Below are 22777 nucleotides of genomic sequence, written 5' to 3'. Positions count from 1 at the left end.
CATTTCGAATGACAAATGCGGTAGCCAAGTAATCGGAAGGCTCAGGAAGAAGGTTTCTATGCGGAAGAATGAAGAGAGTGGGATATCCAGCTTTCTTGTGTTGCTGAGGGCGTGCAACTTCGGGTTATGTGGAAATTGAGATCGATGGAGCTTATGCACGTGATTCGTGGTATGAATGTTACTTTCAAACATGTTTATGGGGACGGTAATGATGTGGCCGACTCTTTGGTTAAGAAAGCATGCGTTGGTTATTTTGGATGTTATTGTTTGAATTTCTTGTAACCTTTTTTGATTAATAAAATTATGAAACATTGTAAAAAAAAAAAGAAAAAAGAAATAAGTTTAGGTTGGTTGATTGGAGTAAGGTGTGTGTTCAAACAAGAGAAGGTGCAATAAGAATTAGGTATTCCACCTATAGAGAAGTATGTAAGGGGAGAAGTGTGGAACAGATAAAAAAACATAATATTCTGGTAAAAGGGGTTGGAAAAGGAGAGTATTTATCAGGGGGTGCGGTTTGCATACGGATGCATTCGTAGCTGTAGAGTTAAGTTTGAAGCAATCATCACCGTTCAAGCATTTTAATAGTGAGCACTAAGACCAAGGGGAAGATGTCCCCCTAAGATGGTGTGATGGGATAGGAGAAAGAGGTACGGAGAGAGGGAAGAGAAGGGGTTCAGTTTTCAAGTGAGGTAACTGGCTAGAGCCACGGAAGATGTGATCATAGAGCGACGCGGAACTTATGTAAGGAGAGAGAGAACAGACGGAGAAGATGCGAAAGTCAGAGTACGGATGAGTTAGTGGTGCCATTATTCTTCAAAACAGTACTGTATTGGGCCGGTTATGAAACCAAGTCGTTATGGTTTACGCTGGAATTTTGTTTGGGGGGGTTTTCTCTGCTGCTATTATGTCTCAACCAATATTCTATGTTTTATGAATGGAAATAGGGCAAAATCTCATCTAGGGTTTCATTCCTGAATTTCTAGAGAGAGAAATGGATGATTGATGTCATCTCAGTTCTAAATCCATACCTCAATGAAGTGAATTGAGGGTTTGTTTCATCTTGAATTGCAGGTTATTTGCAATTGAAATCAAGGCAAATTTGAGCGGTTCAAATGCTTGCTTGAGTTAATCTTGGCGTTTGGTTCCTTAATTCGAGAGAGAGAGATAATTCATTTGATCTCAAATTCAGATGCAATGAACAAAAGGGAGGGTTTGGTTCATCTTGAGATGCATATATCTACAGTTGAATTTAGGGAAATTTTGAGCTCTTCAACCGTGTATTATTCCAATATAGGGTTTTGGTTTGCAGATTCTAGAGTGAGAAAGAGATAAGCGATCTGATTTCAACTTCAGATCCAGTTGTCAATGAAGCAAAAGGAGGGTTTGATGCTTTTAAAGTTGCATACTTGCAAAGGTGAAGTATTCACTCTCTTCCTAATTGGATGGAGCAAAATTGCCAGATTTTGAATACAGAGGGAGTAAGTGTAGCACATATGCAAGCCCTAGCCACCTCTTCTCAAGCAAAAACACAGGCTGCTACCATTGTAGCCTATAATCTGAGACAAAGGCCTCTGAGTATCGAATCAAGCTGCAAGAATCATAAATATTACAAAATGTTGGTTTGGCTCATGAAAATTTATCACAAACTAGTGTCACTTCAGTCAAGTTGTTACAAATGTTACAAATGTGTTAAATATAAGGGATGCAGAATTAAGCAGTTCTCTTTTGGCAATGGTTGATGTTTCTATGAGGTGGAGAAGGGAGAGAGCGAGACTGATACATAAGATGGTAGCAGACAGATAGAGGATGGCGAGCGGTGAAGGGGTGAGAGAGAAAGAGAGAGAGAGAGAAGTAAAGGGGAGAGAAACATCCAAGATGGCAGAGTTTGAGGGAATCGTACTTCCAGATGACAATGTTGATGTCTTATGTTCAAAACCGTCCAAAATATTGGACGGTTGATAAAGCTGCATCCTTAATTATTCAAATAAAGATGGGACCGTATTTCTTAAAGACGTCTCAATGCATTACCATTTAGTAACGACTACCCATGTGGGTAGGACTTCAAAGAATCATCATTAAAATTGACACAGATCTCTAAAAAAATTATCACATGAATGTGGGATTTGACTTTTCTATAAATCTGTACTAAATTTAATGGTGATATTTTGGGACACACATGGGTGGGAGAGAGTTCTATATACATAGGTGGGAGAGGGTCCTATAGGATCATTTCTCATTACCATTGGTGTGGTTTGTATAAGGCTGAGGGTCTAAACAATCAAAGTAAGGCGCTCTTTCAAATAGTGTTGAAAGATAAGAGTACAATATTGCCCTGAGGCTGCGCCGTCGCGTCTCAGATACAATATGGAACGCCCCTAAAAATTTATTTTTGAACATTTTTCAAAAAAAAAAGAAAGAAAAGATACAGTTCAATACTAAAAATATTTGTTATAGCATGAAAATTTATTTTCATCTCTAATTATAAAATTTAAACCTTTAAAAGTAGTGTAGATCGAACATATCTATGAACACTTGAAAATATTGAAAATTGACGGTCTGAAAATATATCATAAGATGCACTATTTTTAATACTTGAAATCCATTTTTTCTCATGTTTATACATCTTAAAGTCGAGATGATCAATTAGAGGATTTTTGAGCTTCAAGACAACATCTTTCAATGAATTTTTGAGGTGTGCCCTAAATTGATTGTTTAGAGCCTTGCCGCTATATAAACTTTTTTCTTTTATAAATAGCTCATTTAGATATATGTGGGATTGGCTAATGAAAGCATTAACATATTGAAGCTATCTCAAGTTAATTAGATTTTCACACGGTGGGAGAGGCCGAACGTTGCTCTTGGAGGTAGAATTATGTGGAGAATTATTAAAGGGTTAATGGTGTGGGAGATTCAAGGGAATCCAATCAGGGCCCATTTGGTTTCTTGGATTTAGATTTTTTGGAGTCAATTTTTTCTAAAAAAGTTGGGCCAATCATGTTTGGCTTGTTTAGAATTGGCATTTCTGTTGGAATTGAGATTTCCGTGGGATTCTTGAATGCTCGTTTTAAGCCTAAATTTTGGAAATCTCAATTCTATCAAAATAGGAGGAACTGACATTTCATGAAAATGATCATTTTGCTGTTGAAGAACAAAAAAATATCAAATTTTAAAGAGGAAAACTAAATTTTAGAGAGAGAAAATATATAAAAATTTTAGAGAGAGAAACTCTATCAAATTTTAGAAAGAAAAAGTATACGAAATTTTTTAGAGAGAGTATATGAAATTTTATTATAGAGAAACTATCTCAAAGTTTTAGATAGAGAAACTTTCTCAAATTTAAAATTTTAGAGAGACCATATTAAAATTTCAAAGAGAGAAACTATCTCAGATCTTAAGTTTTAGAGAGAGAAAATATATTAAGATTTTAAAGAGATAAACTACATTAAATTTTAGAGAGTGGGACTTCTTAAAAATTTTTAGAGAAAAATATGTCAAAATATTTAGAGAGAAATTATCCCAAATTTTAAGTTTTAGAGTGCATATTAAAATTTTAGAGATTAGAAGTTTATATCAAATTCTAGATAGAAAACCTACCTGAAAATTTTCAAAGAGAGAAATTATTTAAAAATTTCTAGATAGAGAAACTATTTAACATTTTAAGTTTTAGAGAAAGAAAGTATATTAAAATTATAGAGAGTGAAACAACTTGAAATTTTAGAGAGTGAAACAACATGAAAGTTTTAGAGAGTGAAAATTTTAGAGAAAATTTTAAAGAAGGAAAATTTTTAGAGAAATTTTTTATAGAGTGAAATTTTTAGAGAAATGTTTTACAGAAAATTTTTAGAGAGTGAAAATTTTAGAGAGTGAAAGTATATGAAATTTTTAGAGAGTGAAAATATTTAGAGAGTGAAAATTTTAGACAGTGAAAGTATATGAAATTTTTAAAGAGTGAAAATTTTAGAGAAAGAAAGTATATGAAATTTTTAGAGAGATAAACTATTTAAAAATTTCTAAAAAGAGAAACTATATCACTTTTTAAGTTTTAGAGAAAGAAAGTATATTAAAATTCTAGAGAGTGAAACAACTTGAAAATTTTAGAGAGAAGAAATATCTCAAATTTTAAGTTTTAGAGAGAGAAAATACTTAAAACTTTAGAGAGAGAATCTATATCAAATTTTAAATAGAGAAACTACTTGAAATTTTTTGAGAGAGAAACTATTTAAAAATTTTAGATAGAGAAAATATCCCAAATTCTAAATTTTAGAGAGAGAAATATATTTAAATTTTAGAGAGAAAATATATCAAAATTAAGTTTTAGAGAGAGAAAACATCTTAAGATTCTAGAGAGAGTAACTCTATCAAATTTTATAGTGAGAAAGTAGTTAAAATTTCTTAGAGAGATAAACTATCTTAAAATTTTTAGGAAAAAACTATCTCGAATTTTAAGTTTTAGATAGAGAAAGTAACTTATAATTTTGGAGAGAGAAATTGTATCATATTTTAGAGAGAGAAACTACTTGAACTTTTTTAGAAAGAGAAACTATCGCAAAATTTTTATAGAGTGAAACTATCGCAAATTTTAAGTTTTAGAGAGAGAAAGTATCTCAAAATTTTAGGGAGAGAAACTATATCAAATTTTAGAGAGAAAGTATATAAAAGTTTTCGACAAAAACTATTTTAAAATTTTTAGAGAGAGAAACTATTTTAAATTTTAAATATTTGAAAGAGATTATATTAAAATTTTAGAGTGAGAAACTATCTCAAAATTTTTAGAGAGAGAGAGCGAGAGAGAGCAAGGATTTGCATTTCCAAAAAAAAGATATTCTAGGCAATCCAAACAGGTAATAGGCAAAATGATGAATCCCCTTCCTCTTCCAAAAAAAAAAGGAAAAAAAGCATGTATATATTTAGGAGGGGGGGGGGGGGGGGACGTGGGGTGGGTGATATTTATGAATGTGCCTATTCATTTTTTTTTTTATTCTTTTTTACAATCTGGTTATTATTTATGTGGATTTTTTTTTCATTTTTGGCTTTCAATTACTGGCCCATTGAAGTGTAGGTTTTATTTTGATTTTTTTTTTTTATAATTTTATTAATATTGAGTTTTCCATTGTTACATAGGATGATATTTGGGTAAGTTTTGCTCATTTAATGCTTTAGCCATCTTTTTTTGAATATTCATGTTTTAGCCATTCACTTTCACATTTCAAAGATATGTTCAAAATTTGAATTGCATAATAAAATAACACACAAAAAATTATGAAATACTTCTTTCAAAAAAATAAAATAATTGATGCCCTCAATCAAGGGAACTTTAGTAACCAACAAAACATGGTTGTTAGCATTCTTTTGGTACATAAGCTGACAGTTTTGGGCAATGAACGGTTGTATAGTAATATGATGCAACAATCTTTAAAAAACCATGTTATGCCATTTGTTTGACCCAAAATTTGAAATATACATTATTTTGATTCTAATGAACAATCTTAAAAAATAAAAAATTGAAAATACAACCTAAAAAGTATGTTTTTAGCCCAATTAACATAGATTGTTCATTTTGGTGAGATGCTTAGATCTAGGCCTTAGAAGGATTTTTTTCATTTCCAATTTTCTTGGATGGCTTTGTTATCATTAGATGAACAATGTTCAAAAAAAAAAATATGATTTTGAGTTTGTAAAGGCTAAGATCTTGAAATTCACCAAATGAATGGTCTAGATTTGCTTTTGGAGGGGACCCATTTTGACCATATCTATTGTTCAATGTTTGAGGTCATTTTCTATCACTTATATCCCCGGTGTGAATAAAGAGATAAACAGTTTACAACCTAGGTCTATAGGTACCGAAATGCCTATGGACAACGGAAGCCGTAGGTCAATAAGCCCTGATCCAGAAGTGAAAATTTTGACAGTATCAGAATGGTCCCATAAGGTTCAATATCGTGTTTAAGGGTCTCTTAAGAACACTTATCAAGTTTCGTCGCAATCTGACGAGTTTTATGCAGTGTAAACGATAAAACAGTTTCGGGAAATCTTGCCTCTATCGAGCTGAAAATGGACTCTGAACCACAACACTATTATCGGAGTGTCAAATGGTCTCCAGACCATTACCATTGGATTTAGAACATTCAAAAACCCTCCGGTACCAATTTTCGACGCATTTGGACGCTTCTAGAGCAAGTTATGACCAAATTACCTATAATGGGTAGGTTGTACACTATACGGTGCACCCTCAATGAACCGTGCACCTCAATTTCGAGGGCAAACTTTTCATGGCCATATCTTCCTCATCAGGGGTGGGATCGAGTCCAAATTTTGGGAGCATGTTCGTCTCGATGACTTGGTCGTTTTGATATGTGGCACGCATGATGACACGGCTCGAGCTAGGAGAAATTGAAGAGATAAGTTCGCCGGATAGTTTCAAAAGTAGCAGGAATTTTCAGCAACGTATCCTCTTGATCAAACGCCCACATTACAACGCTTGCATGTCAGATTGACCTCAAATAGACCCATTATGAGCACAAGGTCAGAGGCTTCATCTGAGCGAAACTTGCACGTGATGGACGGTCAGATTTAAAGCACGATGAGTACAAAGTTGCTACAAATTCTGGCCACCGGAATCCAAACTCCAGCCAAAGTTTTCCAATTTGGAAAATGGTTGTCCGGGCACCAAATCGAGCAGTTCTTCTTACAAAACGATGGTGCCAACGTGATCATCATGCCACGACGAAAAAACCGGCAAAAAACACTAAGAAATGGGCTGAATCCTAAATCTAAGGTCGCACGTTTTTCCATGTTTTGCTGCGTCATGATCATGGGGCCCTAGAGTCCGATCCATACCTCAAAATAGGTATCAAAACGATCATCTTCCCGAGTCGATCAAGAAAAGAATAATCTTTTGGCTGGATGAAGATCAGAAGGACTCCGAGTGGATCCCTGAAGATCGTGATGATTGCATGGTCATTGTAGAGATTGATTTGGAATTTCACATATTGTTGATGCAGGGGAAAATCATTGTTTTGCCCCTATTTTTTTAGTTCTCTTTAATTTATTTAATTGTTAATTTTCATCAATTAGGTTAGAAATTGATTATCCACCCATGTTTGGCCCCAATTCTATATAAGGATGTACTCTCTACATGTAAAAGACCGTCTTTTCATCAATTAAAAATTCCCTTTTTTTTGAGTTTTGGGTCACGGCTTAGAGAGAGAGAAAAGAGAGAAAATTTCGATGGGTATCCCTGGGCCTCAAATGTAACTTTCTCTTTCCTCCATCTTCTTTCTATCTCTTCTTTCTCTTTCCTCTTTCTCTCTCTTTTTTCTCTCTCTTCTTCTTTCCTTTTCTATCTCTTCTTTCTGTCTTATGTCGTGCACGGCAGTGAACACTATCGACCGCAACTTCCTCTCTTTTCTTCTTTCTTTTATCTCTCTTCTTTTTTTTCTCCCTTCTTCTTTCTTTCTCTCTCTTCTTCTTTCCTTTTCTCTCTCTTCTTTCTTTCTTCTGTCGTGCACGACAGTGAACACTGCCGAGCGTAACTTTCTCTCCCTTTTTTTTTTCTCTCTTTCTTCTTCTCTCTTTTTCTCTCTCTACTCTCTTTTTTCTATCGTGCATGACAATGAACACTACTTAGCGCGACCTTCTCTCTCTTCTTCCCCTCTTCTATTGTGCATGACATTGAACACTATTGAGCACAACCTTCTCTCTCTTCTCTCTTTATTCTGTCGTGCACAACAGTGAACAGTGTCGAGCGCAACCTTCTCTCTTCTATTTTTATTCTGTCATGCACAACAGTGAACACTACCGAGCACAACCCTCTCTCTTTTTTTTCTTTCTTCTGTCACGCGCGGTAGTGGACACTGTCGAGCGTGATCTTCTCTCTCTCTCTCTCTCTTCTTCCTCTCTTCTGTCGTGCGCAACAATGAACACTACTGAACGTAACTTTCTCTTTCTTCCCTCTTCTCTTTATCTTGCACGGCAGTGAACACTATCGAGCGTGACCCTCTCTCTCTTCTCTTCTTTTTATCACGGACGATAGTGAGCACTGCCGAGCATGACCTCTCTTCTCTCCCTCTGTCCTGCGTGGCAGCACACACTGTCGGGCGTGACATTTCTCTCTCTCTTTCTTCTTTGTTTTGCAGGGTAGTGCATAGTGCCGAGCACGACCTTTTCCTCCTTTCTCATCTCTCTCTCTCTTTTGTGTGCTTGACCAGAGGGTAAGCTGAGCCTTGTGCTCTTGCGAGTCTTGTCGTCGAGCAGTTTAGCTGTCATGCCGTTCTAGTTATCATGCCTGTCTAGCTGTCGCGTCAGACCAGCCATTGCGACAGACCAGCTCTCGTGACAGTCTTGTTGTTAAGCAGTTTAGCCATCGTGCCGGTCTAAGGCATCGTGCTCGTCTAGCTGCTGCACCAGACCAGCCGCCGCGCCAATCTAGCGGCCCGGTCAAACTTCTTCTCTCTCTTCCATTTTTCGTCTCTTCAGCCTCTCTCAGCCTAGATCAAATACTTTTCTTTCTTCTTTGAAGGATCTCGGTGAAGAACAAACTAGCTTTCGTTCCTCTTTTCTCTCTTCTACAAAATAAATTTTATTTCTGAAGGACCTGAGTGAAAAACAAACCAGACTTCGTTCCTCTTTTCTCTCTTCTTAAAAAAATACATTTTATCTTTGAAGTGTTGGGTGAAGCTAAATCAGCCGTCATCTCTCCTTTGTCTTTCTTCTAAAAATATTCATCTCTGAAGTATCTGGGTGAAAAACAAACTAGCCTTCATTTTTCCTTTCTCTTTCTTTGAAGGATCTGGGTGAAAGCCAAACCAACCTTCATCTCTCTCTTCTATTTAAAATATACATTTTCTCTAGAGGATTAGTTGAAAGACATACTAGCCTTCATCCTTTTTCTTGTATTTCTCTTCTCTTTCTTTTCCAAAATACACATTACCTTTGAAGTACTGGGTGAAAAGCAGACCAACCTTCAATTTCTTCTTTCTTTATTTCTTTGAAGTACTGGGTGAAAAGCAGACCAGCCTTCAATTTCTTCTTTCTTTATTTCTCTGAAGTACCACGTGAAAAGCAGACCAGCCTTCAATTTTTTCTTTCTTTATTTTTCTGAAGTACTGGTGAAAAGTAGACCAGCCTTCAATTTATTCTTTCTTTATTTCTCTAAAGTACTGGGTGAAAAGCATACCAGCTTTCAATTTCTTCTTTCTTTATTTATTTGAAGTACTGGGTGAAAAACATACCAGCTTTTAATTTCTTTTTTCTTTATTTCTTTGGAGTGCTGGGTGAAAAGCATACCAACCTTCAATTTCTTTCTCTTTATTTTCCTTGAAATATTAGGTGAAAAGTAGACTAGCGTTCAAAGTCTTATTTCTTTTTTGTTTTCTTCCCTCTTTTTTTTTTTCTCTCACTCTCCCTCTCTCTATCTCACTTATTTTCTTTCTTTCTTTACTGTAAAATATGTACTAGAGTCCCTCGTCAAGAAGACGTCGTGAGGCTGTTGAATTGGCACAGACTCGATTATGTTAATTCTTCCATTTGCCTTTGAGTACACATGCATGTGTGTGCACACTTATGACAAGGTGGGGGGTCCTCAGACCCACTTGTATGTATTCTAATGTATGTGTGTGCTTGCAGGAAAGGAGAAACAGGTCAAGGGAGGTGATTCCAAACCGGCTGTAAGTCAGAGAGCATTCCAGGTGATCTTAGAGGGCACCCATATGAGCTAGCCCGAGCGTGTCATGGACCCACGTGAGGTAAGTCTTGCCTCACGATCCAAATTCCTCTCTCAACGGTTGCTATTCCTGCATGTGTCCTCCTTACACGGTTCTCGAGAGAGCGATCTTAGGTCCTGGGTCCATCTTGGACCCGAAACCACGCCACCAAGTCATCCAGACCCGGAAGGCCAAACCGAGGCACCTAACCAGCTTGGCGACTCCACTGGGGACACGCTACCCCATAGTCAGATCGTCCTTGTTTGGCTTTCCTTTTTTATGTTTCTTGCTCTCTTAAACACGCATGTCTTCAGGGTTAGTCAACTCCTTCATTCGAGTTGGGGATTTTTTGATCCACACACTCGTGAGTCCGCTTCGGGTACAGGTTCAACGAACCTTGTTTCCGACCTTCCTCTTGAGTGTCGACCCTGTGTTGCGCTCCTAGGTCGTAAGTTGGATTGGTGCGACGAGAGACCTTAAGGTCCCTCATTCCCCATCTTCTAGCCTTGGTGGATCCTCCACCAACGCACATTGCATGGGAGGCACACTAGCCTCCACACATAGCATGCACCCTACCACCGACAAGTCATTTGCCGGTCCCACTGCTTGGGGCAGCCAAAGGGCCTTCCCTTCCCTTCCTGTGCATGGCAGTCTGGCTGCCAGTGCTCCTGTGGGTCGTCGTAAGGCCACCCCCCACTTTCAGTCACATTAGGGCCCCTGTAACAAGAGGCTCGACACATCGAGGAGGAGGCCTTAAGGCCACCACCTCCCACACGTACACCAAGGATCATGGTCCATCCACTCGAGCCACACCTTGGGACAACCCTCAGGCTGCCTCGAACTATTGTCCGGGTTCAAGTCTTCTTGGACTCGGTCTTATGTACCTGTTGCATACATATCGCACTACTTGAGGCAGCCCTCTGATTGTTCTTAGCTGAGTATAGGAGAGACAACCCCCTCGTCGTCCCTCCTAACACGTGCCTGGTCACTTTGTGAGGGATGGTCACAAGGCCATTCCCTCACAAAAACATGCTCGCGATCCTCGGCCTCGGCCTCCTAAGGCCTAACCTATTGCTCGAGCCCGGGTGACCCTCAGGTCACCCAGAACCCTTCCACCTCCTCGGACAACTCTAAGCTCCCGGCCAAAAGGTCACTGGCAGTTGATTCCTCCCCTGTTCATCCCTTCCCCTCCGGACAAGCCACTCAAGCCTTAGTGCTCAAAGGCCTTCCCCAAGGGTTCCCTCTTGAAGTACCCTCTTCAGAACGACCTGACCTTTGGAGCTCACAAAAGAGCTCGGGGCAAGGCTCCCTTGGGTGATGAAGTTTTCTATCCCCCATCTCTCCTCAAGCCAAGACAGAAGTCCGAGCTGACTCTTGTCTCTGGCCCGCATTCTGTGCCACACCTAATGGAGACGGGTCCATCATGTTTGAAGAAAGCAGACCTTTCACAATCACGGTCGCAGTCTCGGTTCAAGAGGGAAGTACACCAGAGCTTGAGAACCAAATATGACTGAGGCCTGTGAATAGTGTCAAGAGAACCAAGACACTCGAGGCAAGCAAACCTGTTGATCTTTTGACCGAGAACCCTTTTATCCACTATAAGCTGTAGCTGAGCTCAAGGTGGAGGAGCTGAAATCGTTATGGCTGTCAATATCATAAGAGATGACCCAACCTTATAGCCCTTATGGTCTCAAGACCATCATGAACCGGTCTTGACCTAATTAGTGTACAAGGCTCAAGCCCTGACAGGGCATGCTGAACCCTTGTTGACTGATTTGCCACACCCAGTCAGACCCCGACCGCACGAGAAAGTAACCTCCCCAAACAAACGGTCAGTGTGATGGTCATTGAGGAGCCCAATGACGATCAAGAAGACCGTATGAATCGGTTTGAGGACATGATGCATAAAATGATGAAGAAGATCGAGCTGATGGAAAGTACCCAGCTTCTTAGGAACTCATCTTACATGAAGCCAATTCTCCCCATCCAAGCGATCTGGCCACGAAGGTTGCCCCTCCCTCTCCCGTGACTGGCAAGTCATCTACTGTTGCTCCTGCTGGTCGCCGTGAGGCTGCCCCCATTCTCTATCACCTTAGGCCCCTGTAACAAGAGGCTTGACACCAGGAGGACGCGGCTCTAAAGCCACTACCTCACACACATCCACTAAAGCTAGTGGACCATCCATTCTAGCTGCACCTCGGGGCAACCCTCAGGTTACCTCGAGACACTGTCAGGGTTCGGGTCTTCTTGAACCTAGCCTTGCACATGTTTTGCATGCACACTGCACCACTAGAGGCAACCCTCATGTTACCTCGAGACACTATCAGGGCTCGGGTCTTCTTGGACCTAGCCTTGCACATCTTTTGCATGCACACTGCACCACTCGGGGCAACCCTCAGGATACTTTGGGACACTGGGCTCGGGTCTTCTTGAACCTAGCCCTGCACATCTTTTGCATGCACATTGCACCACTCAGGGAAGCCCTTGGGTTACCATGGGACATCATCAGGGCTCGGGTCTTCTTGAACCTAGCCTGACACATCTTTTGTATGCACACCGCACCACTCGGGGCAGCTCTCAGGTTACCTCAGGACATTGTCAAGGTTCGGGGCTTCTTGAACTGTGCTCTGTACATCCTTCACATATGCATCGCATCACTCGGGGCAACCCTCAGGTTTCCTTGGGGCATTATCAGGGTTCGACTCTTCTTTGGCCTGACCCTGTGCACTCCTTGCTTATGCATTGCATCGCTCAGGGTGGCCATGTTGCTGCGCTTGCCCCGAGCACATGAGGGGGAGCCTCTTAGCCCCCCCTCCCAATACATGCCTGCTCACTTTGTGAGGGATGGTCACACGACCATTCCATTGCACACACATACTCACGACACCGGGCCTCTTAAGGCTGGACATGCTACTCGAGCCTGGGTAGGCCCCCAGGTCACTTGAAGTCCTTCTTCAAGGGACGCACACACGCCAATCCTGCCACCTGCCCTTAGAGCACCTTTGCAATGTTCACACATGCATAGATCCAAAAGTTCCCCTAGTTCTGAGGGCAAAGAAAAGAATACCATTGAAGACTTCTCTTTTGAAGATGAGAGCCCTTTTTTCCCCATAACTTCCCTTGATACGGATGATGCTGGAAAAGCATGGCATGAGGTGAACACCAAAAAGGTTGCTCGGGGCAGGATGAAGCCAATTATCTATGGAGATCCAAGTCCCACTCAGGGCAAAGACGAGCCTACAATCAGGGTAAAGAGCCAGTTTGAACTCAGTGACCCCATCGATCTTGAGCCAATTGCGCCACCAGCCGATCAGACACCTGAACCCATTTTAGGCCAGGAATCAAGAGCAATGTAGACTGAGCTCAGTGCAGCTCGTGGGTCTGAATCACTTTCCCCTAAACTCCTGTTGAGCCGAAAGGCACCGCTGCGGGACAATCCCGGTGCCTCAAGTAAGATGGAAGCCAAATCCACCGAGGGCACTGTCCATGACCACTTTGTGGTGGAGAGTTTGATCTATGGAGAGACAGGTCCGCTTCCCATAATGCAAGAGAATGATCCGCCATTTCCCCCCAAAGTCTACTTCGACATCCTGGCTCCCCAATATGAAACTGAAAAGAAGACCGGTACTATTGAGCCGCTTCAATGGTTTAAGAAACTCATTGTCAAGATCGACCTTCTGAATAAAAAGGGGACCCTGCCACTTTCCACTTTCCTTCCGTCTTTGCATCGATTCATCACAGAATCTTGGAGACGTGATGGACAACCATCTGCTCTTGTTGGTTCTAATGATGTAGCCTCCCTCGCTTGCTCTCGCCGATACATTCTTACCTCTGATGAGAATTTGTCACTCTCATTTGAGGAAACTTGCTCCCCAATATTGGATGAGATGAGCTGTGCCCCTGTTGGCAGCCTTGCTCAAACGGATCCTCCATGCCCTGAGAACACCACGACTCCCTGCGAAGCCAAATGCTTGCTCACCCTATGCCATGAATGCCCCATGTGTGTTTCTGAGGATGGCGATACAGGCTTGTCGTCCTATGAGAAGTTCATGTTCTCGCTTAATGATAAGAGCTCAATTCTGATGGTGCAAACTCTCTCATCTGCTCAATTTCCCCTACCTCTGATGAGAACTTGTCACTCTCATTCGAGGGAAACCATTCCTTGATGGAGGATGGGATGAGCAACATTCCCTCTGCTGACATGGCATTCCAGCTCTCGAAGACACCACGATCCTTTGTGAAGATGACGAGATTTCTCAGCTTAAAGCCACATTAAGTCAGTTACATATCAAGATGAGGTCGAAAGTTGAAATGATAGAAACCTTGCGCCAAGTGGTATTAACGTCTCATAAGCTTGAGCGTACCCCCTCGGGGCACCAAGCCCTCTTTACCGTCCCTCAAGCATCGAGCTTGGTCATCGAAACAAGGCCATCAAAAGAAAAGTTACTCCCACCCTTACCTCGCTCATTGCTAGTCCCTTCTCCATCTTTTCTTCAGATTAGACACAGAGAACTAGTAAAAGGCATGGTGGCCAAAACATAAAAAAATACGATCTCTCAGTGATAGAGAAGCTGAATCGCTACTAGAAGCCTCACCCAACTTATGATCAAACTCTATTGCCACAAGGAGGCCAAAGACTCGACTTTCCCAAGTACAATGCCATGCACTCCTCAAGACACAGCCGGCACAAGCCTTATTCCTATGACATATGCATAATCCCCAAGTTGCTCGAAACTCTCTTATCTAAGGGGATGATCAAGCTACCTAAGTTAAAAAGGCTGGAGGAAGTCGGGAGGGATGATGAGCCCAATTATTGCCAATATCATAGGATGCTTGGTCACAGGATTGAGGAGTGTCATACCATCGGAGACACCATTCAGAATCGCATAAACAGCGGGAAAATTGAACTAGCATGAGATTCGGTGCTACACTACGGTCCGAGCTGCAAGGCCCTAAACTGCATAGCCATGGTCCAAGCTATATGACCCTAAACTATAACACATTGCCTGGTTGCACGACAATAAACTACACAACATACGGTCTTAGAGGCACGACCTTAAACATGTCCTCAGGTCTTGGTGTACGAACTTAAAGCACACTATCACTACGGTCTCGGAGGCATGACCTTAAACATGCCCTCACTTCTTGGCGGATGAACCTTAAATCATGCCAAATCGATGTTCACGGTGGCATGAATTTAAACACACCTTCACAATAAAAAAGGGGGACTGACATGATGAAAACCCAAAAGGGCATCATGGGTAAAAAATGTCAAAAGAAGGACATGGTGAAATCCGAAAGGGCACCATGAGCGAAAGTTTCAAAATAAAAAGAAGAAAAAGAAACAAAAGAAAGAGTTCTCCAATAAAAGATGGTCACGATGAGAATCCGAAAGGGCGTTTAAGTAAAAAAGACACGTGTGAGGGCAAACTGTCTACAAGGAGAATGCTTAATGGCTCGTAGCCTGCTGAAGGGAAATGCTATCTCGACGTCGTGTGCATGGTCTTACCGAAACGACTGTCCAAACCGCCAAGCGTGTCTCCACACTAAGGCCGTCGAGCGCGTTCCCTCTGCAAGGTGCTGCCATGCACGTTCTGCCATCGCGCGAGTTTCGACTCGCAGTCTGCTGTGCACAAACGCTGTCATCGAGCGCACTCTTGCCTTATGATACCACATGATTGTCGACGTGAGCCTCTTGAAAGCTCACTGCCATGCGTGTTATTCTACCGTGCGTGTTTTGCTGCCTTATGCATGCCTCAAAGTCCACTGTCGTGCACAACTCCTTGAGATGATGGCCTTGCATGCCTTACTGCCGTGCACACCTGACTTCCACGTGCTGTAGTCCACAATCTTTCTGCTAATGCACCCACGCCCTTTGCATGCGCTTCCACGCATTCCTTCTCTAGCTGTCCTGTTCATGCATGCATTGGCAAGGTTTGACCCTCATCTCCTTTCCATCCCCATTGGAGTTATATTCATGCCCTAATCTTTTATACCCAGAGAGTCATACCACTCCCTAATCCCTAGTGAGTCTGTTTTCGCCTACCATCCCTCACTGGGACATACCTTCACCATCTCAACCCACTGCCCATTAATGACCTTGGCCATTTCATTCTCAGTAAGTCGAACCACCATCCACATGCTCATTCCCCATGGAGCCTCATCCACTTCACATCTCTTAGTGACTCCACCCCTCATTGGCGACCCACATACATGGTAACTCATCACGGTCCAATTACATGACCCTAAACTGTAGCACATGTCCTGGCCGCATGATGTTAAATTGCTTTGCGTCATGGTCTAGTTGCATTACCCTAAACTGTAGCACATGTCCTGGCCTCATGACATTAAACCGCTTTGCACCACGGTCCATTTCCATGACCCTAAACTGTAGCACATGTCCTGCGCCCGACATTAAATTACTTTACGCCACGGTCCGGTTGCACGACCCTAAACTGTAACACACGTCCTGACCATAGGACAATAAACTGCTTCGCACAACGGTCAAGCTGTATGGCTTTAAACTATAATGCATGTCTTGACCGCATGACGATAAATTGCTTCGTACAATGGTCCAGGTGTATGACCTTAAACTATAGCTCACGTCTCGGTCGCATGATGATAAACTGCTTAGCCTAGGGTCAGGTGGCATGACCTTAAACACGCCTCCATACACATCCACACCATCTCCATTTCCTCCATTGCGAGTCCATCTCCATAACCCTTCAAGAACTCGCAACATTCCCTAGTGAGTCGGACCCGCACTTACAAATCGTAGTAGGCCATTCCACAATCCATACTTACGGTCAGCTAGTGGACCACCATTATCCACCTTCCATCCAAACACAATCCATCATTCACAGACGGTCTCGTGGCATCATCCCAAAGTGAGTCAAACCACCACCATACTCTCTCCATGGCGTCCACAGATCATCGTTCATCCCATGGTCCAAGTTATATGCCCTTAAACTGTAGTGCAAGTCATGGTCGCATGATGATAAACTACTTTGCCTAGGTTCCGGAGGCATGACCTTAAACACGCCCCCCAAAAGATGGCATGGTGTAAACCCAAAAGGGGAACGCCATGAGTAAAAATTACGGACAGGCATGGTCACAAAACCATGAGTAAGAGTGTTCTGTAAAATAAAATCTAGGCACGATAAAAACCCGTAAAGGGCACCGTGAGCAAAAATGGAAAAAAAAAAGCGGACAACGCCGTTAGGTCATGGGCAAAAGATACTAATAAAAAGGAGGTTGGTGAAAACTATCTCTATGACACCGCTTCCCCTGTCCAACTGAAAACCCAAAAGGGTGCTCGGGCCAATAAGCAGGTTGATGTATCGCTCACCCCCATAGGCAGTTTCAGCAGACATTTCAAGAAAAATTCCTCGGTAGCAGAATACTCTGTTATTCTGACCAAACAACAAGATCATTCACAGGCAAGAAATTGTCAAATCGGGCCAAGCAAACCTGGTGAGGCTGCAAACAACACCGCTCATACGTCCAATAGGGTGTAGACTTTAAAATCATCCCTCCATATGTCCAATGGGGTGTAGATGTTAAAATTATCCCTCAAGATCCATCACATGCAAGAAATTGTCAAATCAGGTCAATACCTGCCCACGGCAACCAGGGTAGAGCCCTTCAAGGTCGCCTCACCAAAATCCCTTCTGGCCAGACCAGACATTCGGGATAGGCCAACAAAAAGCTAGCGTGTGAGCTCGATAGGGTGGGGCCCATAGAGGTACCCTGCTTGTCAAAGGAAACCTGGAGCAAACAACACCACAAAAAGTCCGACAACGGTGAGGACTTTAAAAGCATCTTGTACATTCAACAAGGGTAAAGACTCTAAAAGCATCTTGTACGTCTGATAAGGGTGAGGACTCTAAACACATCCCTTAAAAGTCTCCACGTCTGGGTCCACAACAAGGCCCTCATCCCTTAGAGCACCTTGATCACCCCTCCAGGAAGCAGCGTTACATGAGGGTCCCTTTGGCGTTCATGTGATCCGGTGGTCAGGAAGAAAACTAAAGTCGAAGGAACAATTTTATTTTCGAATGTCGTACTTCTCACTTTTCTTGAAGCACAACATTGCGGGGCAAACTGTTTGAAGTCATTTTTCATCACTTGTATCCCTGGTATGCATAAGGAGAGAACATATTGCAACCTAGGTACGTAAGTACCAAAATGCCTGTGGACTATGGAAGCTGTAGGTCAATAAGCCCTGATCCACAAGTGAAATTTTTGACAGTCTTAGAATGACTCAAGAATGTTTAAGATCGTGCCTAAAGGTCTCCTAAGAACACCTGCCACGTTTCATAGTAATCCAACGAGTTTTATGCAGTGCAGACAATAAAAAAATTTCAAGAAATCTTGCCTTTATCGTGATGAAATAGAATACGAACTACAACACCATTATCAGAGTGTCAAATGCTGTCCAGACCATCGCCATTGGATTTAGAACGTTAACAACCCTCTTGTATTAATTTTTGGCGCATTTGGATGCTTCTAAAGCAAGTTATGAGCAAATTACCTAAAATGGATAGGTCGTACAGTATTACGGTGCACCCTCGACGAACCAGTTTCCATTAATGGAAACTGTGCATCACAATTTTGGGGGGAAACTTTCCATGGCCATATCTTCGTCATCCTAGGTCGGATCAAGCCTAAATTTTGCGAGCATGCTCGTCTCGACAACCCGGTCGATTTGATATGTGGCACACATGATGACCCGCTCTGAGTCCGGAGAAATTGAAGAGAGAAGTTCACCGAAAAGTTTCAGAAGTAGCAGCAAATTTCCAGCAACGTATCCCCTCGATCAAACGCTCACATCACGACGCTCGCATGTCAGATCGACCTCAAACCAGAACCATTACGAGCACGAGGTTAGAGGCTTGATCTGAGCCAAACCTTACACACGATGGACGTCATATTCGACATACGATGAGTACGAATTTGTTGCAAATTTCAGCCATCGAAATCCAAACTCTGGCCAAAGTTTTCCAATTTGGAAAAAGGCGTCTGGGCACCAAATCGTACCGTTTTCTTGCAAAACGATCGTGGAAACATGCTCGTCATGCTATGACGAAGAAATCGGTGAAAAACAATGAGAAACGGGCCGAATTCTAAATCTAAGGTCGCATGTTTTTCCATGTTTTTGCCGCGTCATGATCATGACCCGAGAGTTCGGTCCATAGCTCGAAATAAGTATCAAAATGACCATCTTCCCGAGTCGATCAAGAAAAGAATAGTCTTTTGGTCGTATGAAGTTTAGAAGGCCTCCGAACGGATCTCAGAAGATCATGAAGATTGCATGGCCATTGCAGAGACTGATTTGAAATTTCACAAATTGTTGATGCCCCTATTTTCTTATTTTTTTTAATTCATTTAATTGTTGGGCCCCAATTCTATATAAGGACATACTCTCTACATGTAAAAGATTATCTTTTTATCAATTAATAATTCCCTTTTGCTTGAGTTTTGGGTCATGGATGGAGAGAGAAAGGAGAGAGAAAATTTTGACGGGTATCCTTAGATCTCAATGGTAACTTTTTCTCTCCACTCTCTTCTTTCTCCCTCTTCTTTCTCTCTTCTCTCTCTCTCTCTCTCTTGTTTTTTACTTTCTTTGTCTTTTTTTCTTTTTCTCTCTCATCTTTCTTTCTTCTGTTGTGCAAGACTGTGAATACTGCCGAGCGTAACTTTCTCTCTCTTCTTTCTTACTCATCTTTCCTTTCTCTGTCTTCTTCTTTCTTTTTCTCCCTTCATTCCTTTCTCTCATTTATTCTTTCCTTTTCTCTCTCTTCTTTCTTTCTTCTATCATGCACGGTAGTGAACACTGTCGAGCGTAACTTTCTCTCTTTTCTTCTTTCCTTTCTCTCTCTTCTTTTCTCATTTTCTCTCTCTTCTTTCTTTCTTATGTCATGCACGACAGTAAACAGTGCTTATCGCAACTTTCTCTATCTTCTTCCGTTCTTCTGTCGTGCATGGCCATGAATACTGCCTAGTGCAACCTTCTCTCTCTTCTCTCTTTATTCCATTATGCACGGTAGTGAACACTATCGAGCGTAAATTTCTCTCTCTTCTGTCTTTATTCTGTTGTGCATGGTGGTGAACACTGCCGAGCACAACCCTCTCTCTCTTCTTCTTTCTTTTGTTGTGTGCAGTAGTGAACACTACTGAGCGCGACCTTCTCTCTATCTTCTTTATCTCTTTTATCGTGCGCGGCAGTGAGCACTACTAAGCGTAAATTTCTCTTTCTTCTCTCTTCTCTTTGTCTCGCATGATAGTGAACACTGCCAAGCGCGACCCTCTCTCTCTTCTCTCTTCTTTCTATCGTGCATGACAGTGAGCATCGCAAAGCATGACCTTTCTTCTCTCCCCCTTTCTGTCCTACGTGGTAGCACACACTGCAGGCGTGACACTTTTTTCTCTCTCTTTCTTCTCTGTTTTGCAAGGCAGTGCATACTGTCGAGCACGACCTATTCTTCCTTTCTCCTCTCTCTCCTTTGTTTGCTTGATCAGTGGGCAGGCTGAGCCATGTGCTCGTGTGAGTCTTGTCGTCTAGCAGTTTAGCCGTCATTTCGGTCTAGTTACTATGCCTATCTAACTACCGTGTCAGACCAGCTGTTGTGCCAGACCAGCCGTCGTGCCAGTCTTGTTGTCAAGTAGTTTAGTTGTCGTGTCGATCTGAGTCACCTGCTTGTCTAGTTGCCGCGCCAGACCAGCCACTACGCCAGTCTTGCCCTTGTGCCAGTCTAGCTTCTCGGTCAAACTTCTCCTTTGTCTTTCATTTTTCTTCTCTTCTCTTCTCTCATTCTTTTTCGTCTCTTCTCCCTTTTGGAAGGTTTAGTGAGAGCCAAGCTAACCTTCACCCTCTCTCATCCCTTTTCTTCTTTCTCTCTCTAGAGCAAATACTTTTACTTCTTCATCTTTGAAGGATATGGGTGAAGAACAAACCAGACGTCGTTCCTCTTTTCTCTCTTCTCAAAAATAAATTTTATCTCTAAAGGACCTGTGTGAAAAACAAACCAGCATTCGTTCCTCTTTTCTCTCTTCTTAAAAAAATACATTTTATTTCTTAAGTGTTGGGTGAAAGCCAAACCATCCTTCGTCACTCCTTTCTATTTTTTCTAAAAATACTCATCTCTGAAGGATCTAGGTGAAAAACAAACCAGCATTCGTTTCTCCTTTCTCTTTCTCTGAAGGATCTGGGTGAAAGGCAAACCAGCCTTCGTCTCTCTCTTCTCTTTAAAATATACATTTTCTCTAGAGGATTAGTTGAAAGACCTATTAGCCTTTATCCTTTTTCTTTTATTTCTCTTCTCTTTCTTTTCAAAAATACAAATTACCTTTGAAGTACTGGATGAAAAGTAGACCAGCCTTCAATTTATTCTTTCTTTATTTCTTTGAAGTACTGGGTGAAAAGCAGATCAACCTTCAATTTCTTCTTTCTTTATTTCTTTGAAGTACTGGGTGAAAAGCAGACCAACCTTCAATTTCTTCTTTCTTTATTTCTCTGAAGTACTGGGTGAAAAGTAGACCAACCTTCAATTTCTTCTTTCTTTATTTCTTTGGAGTACTGGGTGAAAAGCATACCATCCTTCAATTTCTTTCTCTTTCTTTTCTTTGAAGTACTTGGTGAAAAGCAAACTAGCCTTCAAAATCTTCTTTCTTTCTTTCTTCTTTTCTTTTCTCTCTCATTCTCTCTATCCCACCTCTTTTCTTTCTTTCTGTACTGTAAAATATGCACTAGAGTCCCTTGTCAAGAAGATGCCGTGAGGCCGTCGAATTGACACAAACTCCATTATGTTAATTCATCCATGTTCCTTTTATTACACATGCATGTGTGTGCTCACCCTATGACAAGGAGGGGTTCTCAGACCCACTTGCATGTATTCTAATGTGTGTGTGTGTTTGCAGGAAAGGAAAAACAGGTCAAGGGAGGCAATTTTGAACCGGCCATAGGCCAGGGGCATTCCGCATGATCTAAGAGGGCGCCCATGCGAGCTAGCTTGAGCGTGTCACAAACCCATGTGAGGTGAGTCCCTTCTCACGACCCAAATTCCTCTCTCACTGGTTGGTATTCCTGCCCACGTCCTCCTTACACGGTTCTCAAGAGAGTGATCTCAGGTCCTGGGTTCGTCTCGAACCTGAAACCACACCATCAAGTCATCTTGACCTGAAGGGCGAGATCGAGGCACTTAACCATTCAAATTGAACTTTTTTTTTTTGGGAATTGATTATTGAGATGAAGAGAGTGTGTGTGTAAAATTTTGGGTCACACAAATACCACAAACATGATTTTCTAGAAGTGTCGTTGCATTATACTATGATACACTCTTGCAAGAAATCATTGCCCGTCCGTTTTACATATAGCACACCATTGGAAACCAGAGGAGTTTCGAATTAAAACAATTGGCAGGAACCAACATGTGTATCAGTCCCAATTCTAAAAGAGTTCATGGTCCGTGATAAGACTTTCATTTTAATATTCAAGAAAGAAAGAGGACTTTTGAGTTTTTGAAAACATTATAAAGTGGCTCAAATTGTTTTAAAAAGTGGCTTAAAGATTTCGCATACTTGAGCAGGTGCAATAGGGACTTTGAAAGGTAAAAGCCATAAGATAATGGAAAATCAACTTAAGCCACATATCCTTTCAATGAAAATTATTTCACCTTCAGTGCATACTGCATTGTGTTGTGAAACATGATAAGCCCTACCAAACTAATGCTTGGTCTACGTTTGTATGCCTAAATGTCCTTGAACTTTGTTAAGGATTTTTGTTTGTTTGTTTTTTTTTTTTTACGAGGTTGGAAAATTTAATTGATCATAGAAAATGGAAAGAACAATTACAAGGAAAATGAATTAGAAATATCCAACTTCGTTAAAGTCACACCCCTCCTAGCTAGTCCATCAGCCATATCATTCACCTCTTTATAAATATGACAGAAGAAACTGTTGAATGAAAACCCAACATCCAAGATAGTTAGCCATAAAGACCTAAGAATGCATGGGATCTGTTGCTTCTTGCGGCACCATTTTATGACATTTAAACAATCCCCTTCCACAATCAATTC

Source organism: Amborella trichopoda, chromosome 13 (assembly GCF_054954075.1).
Source record: "Amborella trichopoda isolate Santa Cruz 75 chromosome 13, AtrichopodaSantaCruz75HAP2 v2.0, whole genome shotgun sequence".
NCBI lineage: Eukaryota > Viridiplantae > Streptophyta > Magnoliopsida > Amborellales > Amborellaceae > Amborella > Amborella trichopoda.
This window is presented reverse-complemented; position numbering follows the sequence as displayed.